General features: G+C 41.7%; 1 protein-coding gene across 1 annotated transcript in view; it reads right to left on the bottom strand.

Annotated features, from left to right (window-relative positions):
- The window catches only part of CRACR2B (calcium release activated channel regulator 2B), a 224539-nt gene that overhangs the window by 24436 nt on the left and 185893 nt on the right, over positions 1 to 14210 (bottom strand). The gene's annotated exons all lie outside the window — the stretch shown is intronic.

Here is a 14210-nt window from a genome sequence, read left to right on the forward strand (position 1 = left end):
GTCATCAATTGTATAAAGAATTGGATTAAGGATTAGAGTCTATTCTTGGTAACAAGCAGCCCTAGTTTTAACTCTCTGAACAGATTCAGTACTTAACATTGAGTTAAGGAATATACTCAGTATATAACACTGTTTTAAGGTCAGAACAAAGCACAAGAGGTCTTTCCTCAGAGTAACCTTAGAGAATGAGCTGAACTATCAATCTCATCTTTCAGACATAGTGCAGAAATGCTATTTCATTCTGAAAATGAGCTGCTCTTTCAAGGGACTGTTGGATAAGAAAGCCCTAACTATTCTGATACATGCATTCATAGTAATTCAGCTGGACTATTGCAGTGCTTTATTCCCAGGATTTTGAGCTGTTGACATCAGACACATCATTCAAAATGTTACTGTAAAATTCATTACAGTCTTTAGAAGGAATTTAATATTTAGTGTGATGGCACCTACATTATGGAACAATCTGCTTGTTCTTCAGGCCGGAGACTTCTTTCTCAAAACTGAAGTGCCATCTGAAGACATATTTATTACAAAATCTTGCCTCTTGAGTAACTGAATGTAACTCACCTTGGGCTGCTATTGCTGAAGGTGTAAGCAAAATCCAAATAAATACATAACTAAAAGTGAACTCCAAGTGCAAGTTGGATAAGCATACACTCTGTTTACCTGCATTAGCATGCTCCAGTCCCAAGTTTTGTCACCTTATTCCAATGATGACTTACTTTGGTTTGGAACACCATCGATAAATGCATGCTCCATTTAAATGCAATGCATTGATTGGCTTTGTCAGCAACATTACTCCGTTTAGGTGCACAGTTGACCAACTGTATCTTTTTAATTTGTGTGCCACTACCGCTGCATCCACTTAATCCCTCAGGTAGGTTAGGAAAAGGCAGGGAACCAGCACTCTCCCTCATTCACTCCCAGCCTCATGATGTACAAATGCTGCAAGACCCAGGCAGCTGTATATCACAACACTGGGAAACAATGAAGGAGAGTGCGGAAAGATCCAGGATCGCTCCCCACCTCATTGCCTGCCAGCTTCGTCATGTACAACTGCTGCACTGTGTGACAGTTATACATCACAAATATAAATTGTTATATGACTAGCTCAAAAGTAGCGAAATGATTGCTGCAAAGATTACTGTAAAAATATGATTATATTGAAATGAATGAGATGAGATAGCTTAAAATAAATGGGTTTTTAAAAATGCTTACGGCTAAAAAAGTTGATAGAAAATGACAACTCGCAGAGTCTTGGACTGTGAAGGCATTCAAGCCAGCAGCAGCTAAAAATAGGTAAACATTACTAAATGGGTTCTCCAACAAACGAGAAATCCGTGACAGTGATTACTTCTGCTGATAGTGCTACTTGACTGAATTCAGCAGCTGACAAGACAAGCATTCCTTAATTTGCTTAAAGCAGAAACAAAAGATTACTGGGAGTCCAAAGTGCCTCCGGAACAGAGGAAGGTGAGATAATGTAAGCTATTATTTTAAGAAACACAGCAACTTGCCTGGATAATCTTGTAAATCAAGCACAAGACAGTGTATCAGCAGCAAGAAACGCAGCTCTGGCTATTCAAATATCATTAGGTAATAGAGTTCCTGGGCTGGGGTGACTGACAAGTCAGTGTGAGGGAACGGGGTGATGTCAGCTCAAAGTGGCTTGCAAATGACTGTGAAAGGAGTGCATGCAAGTAGAACACAAAGGAGAGAAACTAATCATAAAAAATGAAAGTGGGGAAAAAACAGAAAAGGAGGAGATACCCAGCACATCGACTCTGCTTAATTGAAAGGAATCACGGTAATGTAGAAATTGTGCTATAAAATAAGTTTGCTTCACAATCTGACTAACAACATATACCCCCAGATTCTATAAACAGTGACTAAAGTTGCGTGCGCAAATCTGCACTTCTAGATGATTTGTGCGCATAACTTAATCATGTAACAAGTTTATCAGCACTGATAATTGGCAACTAACAAGCAATTAGCACTAATTAGGATTTATGTGCGCAACTTTCTAAGCGCATTCTGTAAAGTGGTGCGTGTAAATTTGAGGTGGCTCCAGACTGTTTTTTCCTTGCATTGTTGCCTCTGCTACCACTTCTTCTGTATTTCAAGCCTCACTCTAGTGTTCAGTGTGTTTCAAGCCTCTTTCCTGAAGTCATGACATCTTCAGTGAAGGCTCTCATAAGGAACGTGAGTACATTCAAACAGGGCCTTTGCAACTTCAAAGGTCACCAGGATTTTCTGTGTGCTTGTTTAGCACTTCTGCCTTGTTTTTTTCGTTAGTGACCTTTTTAGCACTTCTGCCTTGTTACTTGTTTGTCTGCCTGTGCGCTTATTTAGCATTTCTGCCTTGTTCCTTGTTTGTTTGCTAGTGTGCTAGGTTAGCACTTGCTACTTGTTTATTTGCTAGAGTGCTTGTAGCACTTCTGTCTTGGTTCTTGTTTATGTGCTTGTGTGAGCTTGGGCTTGCCTTCAGCCCTTGTGTTTGTGTGTGTTCAGCCTTCTTGTGTTCGTTTTTTTCTTGTTAGACCTCTGCCTGTGTATACATGCCGTCTCTTTTGCCTTTTGCCATTGTGCTTGGGTTCCAGTTTGGCCTTGCGGCCTGTATGAGAGGTCTCTAGTGTGCAAAGGTTCTAATTCGGCCTTGCGGCCTGTTTCAGTGTTTTTCTTCCAACTTTACTTGGCTCTGTTCCTGTGAACCCTGTGACTGCCTAGCCAAGCTCTGCTCATGTGTACCCTGTGACTGCCTAGCCAAGTGCTGTTTCTTTGTATTTGCCTATGTGCATTTGCACTTCTAGTCTGTTCCCAGTCCTGTCTGTCCAGTCCAGTTTTCCAGTTCCAGTCCTTGTTTGAGTGGTTCACCTGCTGCTGCCATTCACTGGCAGCAGCCCAAGAGCTCACTTTTCCCTGAGTTCGTGACACTCCTCATCAAAAGAAATTGTATGATGTGATACCCATCAGTAAGCCTTCTCACGCTCTGGAATTTACTCTCAGAGGGGTTACATATAACTCGAACTACCTTTACTTCAGGAAGCAGGTAAAAGCCTGGCTCTTCTCCCAAGCCTTTAATACATAGGGTGACTGACTATACACTCATTCTGCACCTGGACTAGCTTGCTACACATACTGTAACTTAGACCAGTTCCTTATATCATAATTCACTGTACAAAGAGCTTGCCTTTAGTTTAGCCACCCATCTATTTATCCCAACTGACTCCGTAGCATGCATCTTGTCTCCATCTACATATCTGCACTTGGCCCCTCGGCTATATGGTAAGCTGTACTGTAGAAAAGTATTAGTATCATAGCAATGTTATTTGAATGTTCTAATTGTGTGCTTATTAGATATTTCATTAGTATTATGCTTACATCGTATTATATCTCTATTATTTGTATTCCAGTGATGTTAAATGTGTATATTTTTGATCCTGTTTAATGGTAGTCCTATTATTAGGTTTCAATTTGCTGTATATATTGTATTTATTTATGTATTGTATTTATGTATTTATATATTGTATATTTTATTATTTTTATGCTGTTAACAAAATTGTAAGTTTGATGTTAAACTGTATCTACTGTTCACCACCTTGGGTAAATCTCTTCATAAAGGTGGTTAATAAATCCAAATAACTAAACTAAACTAAAGGCTTTGCCAAAGTCCAAACAGATTATATCTAGTGCTTGTACTTAATCCAATTCTCTGGTTTCCCAAAGAATTCAATCAGATTTGTTTGGGACAATTTACATTTGGTAAAATCATATTGCCTTGGATCTTGTAATTCACTGGATTCCAGGAAATTCACTATCCTTTCCTTCAGCAGCACTTCCATTACTTTTCCAGTGACCGAAGTGAGGCTTACTGGCCTGTAGTTTCACACTTCTTCTGTGTCACTACTTTTGTGAAGAGGGACCACATCCACTCTTCTCCAATCCTGCGGATAGGGGCGGCCCTATAATGAGGCCAACTGAGGTGGAGGCCTCAGGCAGCAGCTTTCAGAGAACAGCATCACAGGCAGACAGCCAATAAAAGAAAAACAAATTGAATTTCCAGCAGCCAAAGAGCTTGCTCTCAGACTGGCAGGTTAAATACTGCTTTAGAAGTATTTATCCCCCTTCCATTCCATCCCCCCCAACGACTCAATGCGGCATCTCCCTTCCATTCGCCTCCCCTTCCCCCCTTCTCTGTGCAACATCTCCCTTCCATACCCTTCCTTCCCCCTCCCGATTCGGTATTACATCTTCCTTCCATCCCCCCCCCCCCCCCCCAACCTGGTCTGGCAGTAGCAGAAATTCATACTTGCTGCCTGCCACTAGCACTGGAATCTTCTTTCTACTGTGGTCTGCTCTGTCTGAAGTTACTTCCTGTTTCCTCAGGGGCAGGCTGCAGTAGAAAGAATACTACTACTACTTAACACTTCTAGAGCGCTACTAGGGTTACGCAGCGCTGTACAATTTAACAAAGAGAGATAGTCCCTGCTCAAAGAGCTTACAATCTAATAGACAAGTGAACGGTCGGTCCGATAGGGGCAGTCAAATTGGGGCAGTCTGGATTCACTGAACGGTAAGGGTTAGGTGCCGAACGCAGCATTGAAGAGGTGGGCTTTAAGCAAAGACTTGAAGAATCCGGCACTGGCAGCAGGCAGTGATCTCTGGACAGCAAATAAGACCAGAAAGGAGGGAATGGAATAGGAGAGATGCCAGACCAGGTTGAAGGCAGGGGGAATGGAACGGAATTGTCACACTGAATCAGGGAGGGGATAGAAAGGAGATGTTTCACCAAGACAGAAGAAGGGGAATGGACGGGAGATGCCACACCCCCACCAATGTGGACAGCAAATGAAGACCGGAAAAGAGGGAGGGGAAAGGAGATATGCTAGACCAGGTTGAGGGCAGGGAAAGTGACGAGAGAGAGAGAGAGAGAGAGAGAGAGAGAGAGAGAGTGTTGCTGGTCAATGGGAGGAAGAGATATGTTGGAATGGGGAAGATACTGGATAACAGGAGACAAGGAGATATATTGTACTTGTGGAGAGAGAAATGTTGGAGGGTAGGGGATGGAAAGGGAGAGCTGTTGGACTGGGGAGGGGGAGAGAGGGAGTGCTGTTGGATCTGTGGGGTGGGAGTAGAAGGGAGGGAGAGTTGTTGGATGGGGTTGGCACAAGGAAGGGAGGGAGGAAGATATGTTGAACTTGGAGGCGGAAGGAATGGAGAGAACTTTGATTTGGGGGTGATGGGAGGGAGGGATATTGGATTCTGAGGGGTAGGTGGAAGGAAGAGAGAGGGAAGGAGGAAGACTCGGGGTAGAAGGAAATAGGGAAGGGAGGGATGGAGAGAGATGTCGGACTCGAGGGGAGGCGGAAGGAAGGAAAGGAGGGATGTTGAACTTGGGGAAAATGCTAGGTGTGGAGGGGAAAACGCAAGGAGCTGTTAAGTTTCAAAGGGGGAGAGAAGGAGGAGGTGCTAGGAATGGTGGAACCATGTGGGAAAGGCTATGGAAGGGTTGTCAAGGAAATAAGTGAGAGGAAGATAGTGAATACAGAGGGCAGAAATGTGATAATGGAGAATAGATGATAGGTAAAAGGGAATAGGAGACTACATGAGATGGAGTGACATGGGAAATGCAAGAGCTAGGGTTTGAGAGAATGAGATTGAAAGTTGAAAGTAGTTGAAAAATGAAAAGGAGTAGATTGAGAGGGTGAAATTTGAGTGAACAGAGGCTGAAAAAAAGAGAAGGGAGGATAGAGCTTTAAGTGAGAGATCAATATGGCAGAGATAGATGTAGTGAGGGAATGGATCAAGAGGATGAGGAGAGAGGAGAAATATAAATGGACAGTGGCAGCTGGAAACAGAATTAGCATAAGACATGCATAAGACATAAAAGAAAAACTGAGATTAACATGATGGAAAAATAAAACATCTAGACAACAAAGGTAGGAAAAAGGGTTTTATTTGGATTGATTAACTGTAATATGTTAGCTCTGGGAAACGTGCATCACAGATGTATTTGTATTGTGTTCCAATACAATTTCCTGGATTCGTGGGGGCAGGGTGCTGGTGGCACTATTTCATCCCCTCACCTCAGGCAGCAGGTTGCCTTGGGCCGCCCCTGCCTGCAGAACCTCTCCTGTCTCCAAAGATTTATTGAACAAGTCTTTAAGAGGACCCACCAGAACCTGAGTTCCCTCAATATCCTGGAAAGAATCCCATGGCTTTGTCCATCTTCAGTTTTTTTCAAGTTGCTTATAAACACTTTCTTCCTCCTTTCACTAATATACCTGAAAAAATTTCAGTCACCCTTCCTTACATTGCTATCCATTTGTTCTTCTGCTTGTGCTTTTGCCAGCTTCTCTTCACTTCTTTCAGTTTCATCCAGTATTCCGTTCTATGCTCTTCTTATTGAGTTTTTCTGTATTTAACGAATGGCAACTCTTTTGTCTTTATTTTCTTAGCCACTGGTTCGGAGAACCATATTGGTTTCCTTTTTCTCTTGCTTTTATTTACTCTCCTTATATAAGGTCAGTAGTCAAGTTTATAGCTCCTCGATGAAATAAAGGACAGCTTTATGGAGCAGCTGGTACAGGAGCCGACAAGAGAAGGAAAAATTCTAGACTTAGTCATTTGTGGAGCGCATGATCTGGTACGGGAGGTAGCGGTCCGGGGGGCCGCTTGACAACAGTGATCATAACATGATCACCTTTGAAATTTGCTTTCAAAAAGGTAAACATAGGAAGTCAAATATGTTAGTGTTTAACTTTAAAAAAGGAAGCTATGATAAAATGAGAAAAACGATTAAAAAAAACTTAGAGAAGCAACTGAGAGGGTAAGAAACCTACAACAGGCATGGATGCTGTTCAAAAACACCGTCCTGGAGGCCTAGGCCAAACATATTCCACGTATCAGAAAAGGAGGATGGAAAACCAAACGACAGCTGGAGTGTTTAAAAAGTGAGGTAAAGGAGGCTATTGGAGCTAGAAAGGAATCCTTCAGAAAATGGAAGAAGGAACCGAATGAGGAAAGTAAGAAGCGGCATAAGGAATGTGGAGTCCCACAGGGATCACCTCTCTCTCCAACTATATTCAACCTAATGATGATCCCTTTAGCAAAACTCCTATCAAACCACAACCTCAACCCGTACATATACGCCGATGATGTGACAATATACATCCCATTCAAACAAGACATCAAAGAAATCTCCAGCGAAATCAATAAAAGTCTACACATCATGAACACATGGGCAGATGCATTCCGCCTGAAACTGAACGCAGAAAAAACCCAATGCCTGATACTCACCTCCCAATACAACACAACAGAATTCAACGTGATAAACACACCAAACCTAAAACTTCCAATCTCAGAAACGCTAAAAATCCTTGGAGTGACTATCGACCGCCACCTAACACTCGAAACTCACGCAAACAACATAACCAAGAAGATGTTCTTCAGCATGTGGAAATTGAAAAGAATTAGACCATTCTTCCCAAGATTCGTCTTCCACAGCCTAGTGCAATCCCTCGTCCTTAGCCACTTGGATTACTGCAACTCATTATACGCTGGCTGCAAAGAGCAAATACTAAGGAAACTTCAAACAGCCCAGAACACAGCAGCCAGGCTCATCTTCGGAAAACCTAAATATGAAAGGGCAAAACCACTACGAGAGAAACTACTTTGGCTTCCACTCAAGGACCGCGTTACTTTTAAAACTTGCACACTAGTCCATAAGATCATTTACGGTGAAGCCCCAGCGTACATGTCTGATTTAATAAACCTACCACCTAGAAACGCCAAAAGATCATCCCGAACTCACCTCAACCTTCATTACCCAACCTGCAGGGGCTTGAAGTACAAGACGATACACGCGTCAACCTTTTCCTACAAGAGCACGAAGTCTTGGAATACATTACCACGCAACCTAAGAATGATCAACAAACAAGCCTCCTTCCGTAAACTACTGAAGACACACCTGTTCGAACAAACTTATGGAAAGAGCCAAAACACATAGAGACCACTCACTGTCCACAATGCAATACACATCCACATCTGATCCATCATCCCTTTATCCAGTCAACCATACATTCGTCCACGGAACTATGTACACTATATGTCTAGGCGCCTAATAATGCCCTTTTTTCCCATTGTCTCTTTCTAATGTTTCTATGTTGTTGTCCCATTGTTATACTACCAATGATATTCGAATGCCTCGCACAACTCTGTTCAATGTAATCCATAACTTAGTTGTAACAAATGTATTTCTATTATTCAAGTCTTATTGTAAGCCACACTGAGCCCGCAAATAGGTGGGAAAATGTGGGATACAAATGCAACAAATAAATAAATAAATAAATAAGTCAGATGCAAAGTGCTGATAAGAAAGGCAAAGAGGGATTTTGAAAGAAAGATAGCGTTAGAGGTGAAAACTGATAGTAAAAATTTTTTTAGATACATTAAAAGCAGGAAACCGGCAAAAGAATCGGCTGGCCCACTGGATGACCGGGGTGTAAAAGGGGCGATCAAGGAAGACAAAGAAATAGCAAAAAAACTAAATGAGTTTTTTGCTTTGGTCTTCACCAAGGAAGATTTGGGTGGGATACTGGTGCCAGACAGGGTATTCGTAGCTGAAGAGTCGGAAAAACTTATTGAAATGTCTGTAAATCTGGAAGACGTAATGGAGCAGTTCTGCAAACTTAAGAGTAGCAAATCTCCTGGACCGGATGGTATTTACCCTAGAGTACTGATAGAACTAAAAAATGAGCTGGCGGAGCTACTGTTATTGATTTGTAATTTATCCTTAAAATCAAGCGTGGTACCAGAAGATTGGAGGGTGGCCAGTGTAATGCCAATATTTAAAAAAGGTTCCAGAGGAGACCTGGGAAATTATAGACTGGTGAGTCTGACGTCGGTGCCGGGCAAAATGGTAGAGACTATAATCAAGAACAAAATTACAGAGCACATTCAAAAGCATGGACTAATGGCACAAAGTCAACATGGATTTAGTGAAGGGAAGGTTTGCCTCACCAATCTGCTGCATTTCTTTGAAGGGGTAAACAAACATGTGGACAAAGGTGAGCTGGTTGATATTGTGTATCTAGGTTTTCAGAAGGCATTTGATAAGGTCCTTCATGAAAGACTACAGAGGAAATTAGGGATCGGAGGTAGTGTCTTACTGTGGATTAAAAACTGGTTGAAAGATAGGAAACAGAGAGTAGGACTAAAAGGTCAATATTCGCAATGGAGAAGGGTAGTTAGCGGGGTCCCTCAGGGATTGGTACTGGGACCTCTGCTTTTCTAACATATTCAGAAATGACCTAGAGATGGGGGTAACTAGTGAGGTAATCAAATTTGCCGATGGCACAAAGTTATTCAAAGTAGTCAAATCGCGGGAAGATTGTGAAAAACTACAAGAGGACCTTACGAGACTGGGAGACTGGGCGTCTAAATGGCAGATGACGTTTAATGTGAACAAGTGCAAAGTGATGCATGTGGAAAAGAGGAACCCAAACTCTAACTACGTCATGCAAGGTTCAAAGTTGGGAGTCACGGACCGAGAAAGGGATCTAGGTGTCGTTGTTGTGCGGCTAGGAAAGCAAATAGAATGTTGGGTATCATTAGGAAACGGATGGAAAACAAAAATAAGGATATTATTCTGCCATTGTATTGCTCCATGGTGCGACCGCACCTCGAGTATTGTGTACAATTCTGGTCGCCGCACCTCAAAAAAGAGAAAGTGGAATTGGAAAAGGTGCAGAGAAGGGCGACAAAGATGACACAGGGGATGGGATGGCTTCCCTATCAGGATAGGCTGAAGAGGCTGGGGCTCTTCAGCTTGGAGAAAAGGCAGGTGAGGGGAGATATGATAGAGGTCTATAAGATAATGAGTGGAATGGAACGGATCGATGTGGAGCATCTGTTTACGCTTTCCAAAAATACTAGGACAAGGGGGCATGTGATGAAGCTGCAGTGTGGTAAATTTAAAATGAATCGGAGGAAATTTTTCTTCACTCAAAGCGTAGTTAAACTCTGGAATTCGCTGCTGGAAAAGGTGGTTAAGTCGGTTAACTTAGCGGACTTCAAAAAAGGGTTGGACGGCTTCCTGGAGGAAAAAGCCATAGAATTTTATTGAATGGACGAGGGAATACAGTATTTCTAGTATAGGCGGGACAAATTGCTTGTTCTTTTGGCCGCTGTCGGTGACAGGGTGCTGGGCTCAATGGACCCTTGGTCTGTCCCAGCATGGCGATGCTTATGTACTTATATGTACTTATGTACTTATCAGCCTGGACCACAGTCTTTCCACTTCTCATATGTCCTACTATCCCATCAGCGCTTTCTTCAGATATTCTCCCATTTTATTAAAGTCAGCATGTTTTAAATCCAGGACTTTGTTATATCAAATCAAAGTGTTTGATGATCACTATTGCCCAGATGGGCACCCAATTGGACATTAGACACACTTTCCCCATTTCTGAGCACCAGATCCAGTGTCGCTCTTTCCCTCGTGGGTTCCATCATATTTTTCTGAGTAGATCACTTCTGAAAGGCATTCACAATCTATTTCCTTCTTTCTAATTCCACAGATGGAACTTACCAATCCGCATCCAGGAGGTTGAAATCTCCCAGCAACAGCACCTCCCCTTTCTTTCTCAACTTTTGGCTATCTGTAACCAGATCTTTGTCAAGCCGCTCTGATTGTGTCGGAGGTCTGTAGTCAATACCCATGAGGACAGAGGTTCCATCTACTCTTTTCAAGGCCATCCATATCACTTCTTACTTTCTCCAGGCCTCCTGCATTTCAGTCGCTTTAATATTTTTTTCACATACAGAGCTACTCCACTACCTTTTCGACCAACGCTATCCATCCTAAATATATTGTAGCCCATTATGTTTGCATCCCATTTGTGGGAGTCATTGAACCATGTCTCTGTGATAGCAACAATATCTAAATCTGCCTGTAACATCAGAGCTTGCAGATTATGAACTTTGTTGCTTAGACATAAGCATTTGCTGCCATTGCTTTCTAGCTACATTTCATTGGCAGTCTTATCTTCTGTATAGTTTTTTGTTTAGTCTCACCTTTAGAACATAAGAATAGCCATACTGGGTCAGACCAATGATCCATCTAGCCCAGTATCCTGCTTCCAACAGTGGCCAATCCAGGTTACATGGAGCGTTACAGAGGCATCATAATATTCTTGGCCTTATTTACCATCTCTTTCCTAATAATTCCTAGCATCCTGTTTGATTTGGCCGCCGCTGCACAATGTGCAGAAGGTTTCAGCGTATTGTCTACAATGACACCTAGATCTTTTCCTTGAGTGCTGACTCCTAAGGTGGACCCTAGAGAACATAAGAGTAGCCATACTGGGTCAGACCCATGGTCCATCTAGACCAGTATCCTGTTTTCCAAACAGTGGCCAAGCCAGGTCACAAGTACCTGGCAGAAACCCAAATTGTGGCAACACTCTATACTACAAATACCAGGGCAAACAGTAACTTCCCATGTCTGCCTCAAAAGCAGACTATGGACTTTTCCTCCAGGAATTTGTCCAAACCTTTTTTTAAACCCAGATACACTAACTGCTGTTACCACATCCTCTGGAAAAGAGTTCCACAGCTTAACTATTCGTTGAGTGAAAAAATATTTCCTCCTATTTGTTTTAAAAGTATTTCCATGTAACTTCCTTGAGTGTCCCCTAGTCTTTGTATTTTTGGAATGAGTAAAAAATCGATTTAATTCTACTCATTCTACACCACTCAGGATTTTGTTGACCTCAATCATATCTCCCCTCATCCGTCTCTTTTCCAAGCTGAAGAGCCCTAACCTCTTTAGCCTTTCCTCATATGAGAGGAGTTCCATCCTCTTTATCATTTTGGTCGCTTTTCTTTGAACCTTTTCTAATTATGCTATATCTTTTCTGAGATACGGCAACCAGAACTGAACGCAATACTCAAAGTGTGGACACACCATGGAGCAATACAAAGGTATTATAGTGTTTTTGGTCTTAGTCACCATCCCTTTCCTAATAATTCCTAGCATCCTATTTGCTTTTTTGGCCACTGCTGTACATTGACCAGAAGATTTCAGCATATTCTTTATGATACCCAGATCTTTTTCTTGAGCGCTGACCCCCAAGGTTGACCCTAGCATCAGGTAACTATGATTTGGATTATTCTTTCCAATGTGCATCACCTTGCATTTGTCCACATTAAATTTCATCTGCCATTTGGATGCCCAGTCTTCCAATTTCCTAAGGTCTTCCTGCAATATTTCACAGTCCGCATGTGTTTTAACAACCTTGAATAGTTTTGTATCATCTGCAAATTTAATCACCTCACTCATCATTCCGATTTCCATATCATTTATAAATATGTTACATAGTACCGGTCCCAGTACAGATCCCCGTGGAACTCCACTGTTCACCCTCCTCCATTGAGAAAATTGGTCATTTAACCCTACCATCTGTTTTCTGTCCAAAAAACAATTCCTAATCCATAGGACATTGTCTCCTATTCCATGACTTTTTAATTTCTCAGGAGTCTCTCATGAGAACTTTGTCAAAATCTTTCTGAAAATCTAGATACACCACATCAACTGGCTCAACTTTATCCATGTTTATTTAGGCCTTCAAAGAAATGAAGCAAATTGGTGAGGCAAGACTTCCCTTGGCTGAACCCATGCTGACTCTGTCCCATTAAACCATGTTTGTCTATGTGTTATGTAATTTTATTCTTTATAATAGTTTCCACTATTTTGCCCAGTACTGAAGTCAGGCTTACCGGTTTGTAATTTCCTAGATCACCCCTGGAACCATTTTTAAAAATTGGCGTTACATTGGCCACCCTGCAATCTTCAGGTACTACGGATGATTTTAATGAGAGGTTACAGATCACTAACAACAGATCAGCAATTTCATGTTTGAGTTCTTTCAATACCCTGGGGTGTATGCCATCTGGTCCAGGTGATTTATTAACATTAACATCAACACTTATATTCTGCCATATATCTTGCGGTTCAATGCGGATTACAGAAGTAGAAGACTGGACAATTTCCAGGATGGTACACAATTATATATAATATATTGTATGTTAATCACACTAACAATATTACTAACCCTTACCATTCAGAACATATTTCCTAAATAAATACGTTTTTTTATGTTTACGAAACTGAGAACAACAAGTTACCTAAAATAGCAGATTCTGCACAAGTTTGTCTAGGCAAGTTGCCTGAAATGAGAAACAATAGTCTAATAGCTTTAATTTGTCAATTTGGCTCAGTACGTCTTCCAGGTTCACCAAGATTTCTTTGAGTTCCTCTGCACTGTCACCCTTGAAAACCATTTCTAGTACAGGTAGATCTCTTACACCTTCTTCCGTAAAGACTGAAGCAAAGAATTCAGTCAATCTCTCCGCTATGGCCTTGCCCTCCCTGAGTGCCCCTTTTGCTCCTTCATGATCTAACGGTCCCACGGATTCTCTCACAGGCTTTCTGCTTTTAATGTACTTAAGGTTTTACTATTAGTTTTTGACTCCATGGCAAGTTTTTTTTTTCATATTCTCTTTAAGCCTTCTCTATCAGTGCTTTGCATCTAATTTGACACTGCTTATGTTGCTTCTTATTTTCTACATTTGGCTCCTTTTTCAATTCCTTTGGCTCTAATAGCCTCTTTCACTTCACCTTTTAACCATGCTGGCTGTCAATTGCTCTTCCTTCCATCTTTCTTAATACTTGGAATAAATCTGGTCTGGGCTTCCACGATGGTATTTTTAAACAATGTCCACATCTGATTTAAAGTCTACCACCACTACTACTACTACTTATCATTTATATAGCGCTACAAGGCATACGCAGCGCTGTACACCATACACAAAAGACAGTCCCTGCTCAAAGAGCTTACAATCTAGATAAGATAGGTAAACAGACAGAACAATTAAGGGTAAGGGACTAAAGAGGTGAGGATAAAAGGACAGGGCAAGTGAGTAAGGGTTAGGAGTCAAAAGCAGTGGTAAAGAGGTGGGCTTTAAGTTTGGACTTGAAAATGGGCAAAGATGGGGCTAGACGTACATGCTCGGGAAATCTATTCCAGGCGTGAGGTGCAGCAAGATAAAAGGAACCAAGTCTGGAATTAGCAGTAGAGAAGGGAACACATAAGAGAGATCGTAAAGGTTAGAGTCTTAACCTTTATGATTCACTCTTTAGTGACTTT

This window comes from Microcaecilia unicolor, chromosome 4 (assembly GCF_901765095.1).
Source record: "Microcaecilia unicolor chromosome 4, aMicUni1.1, whole genome shotgun sequence".
NCBI lineage: Eukaryota > Metazoa > Chordata > Amphibia > Gymnophiona > Siphonopidae > Microcaecilia > Microcaecilia unicolor.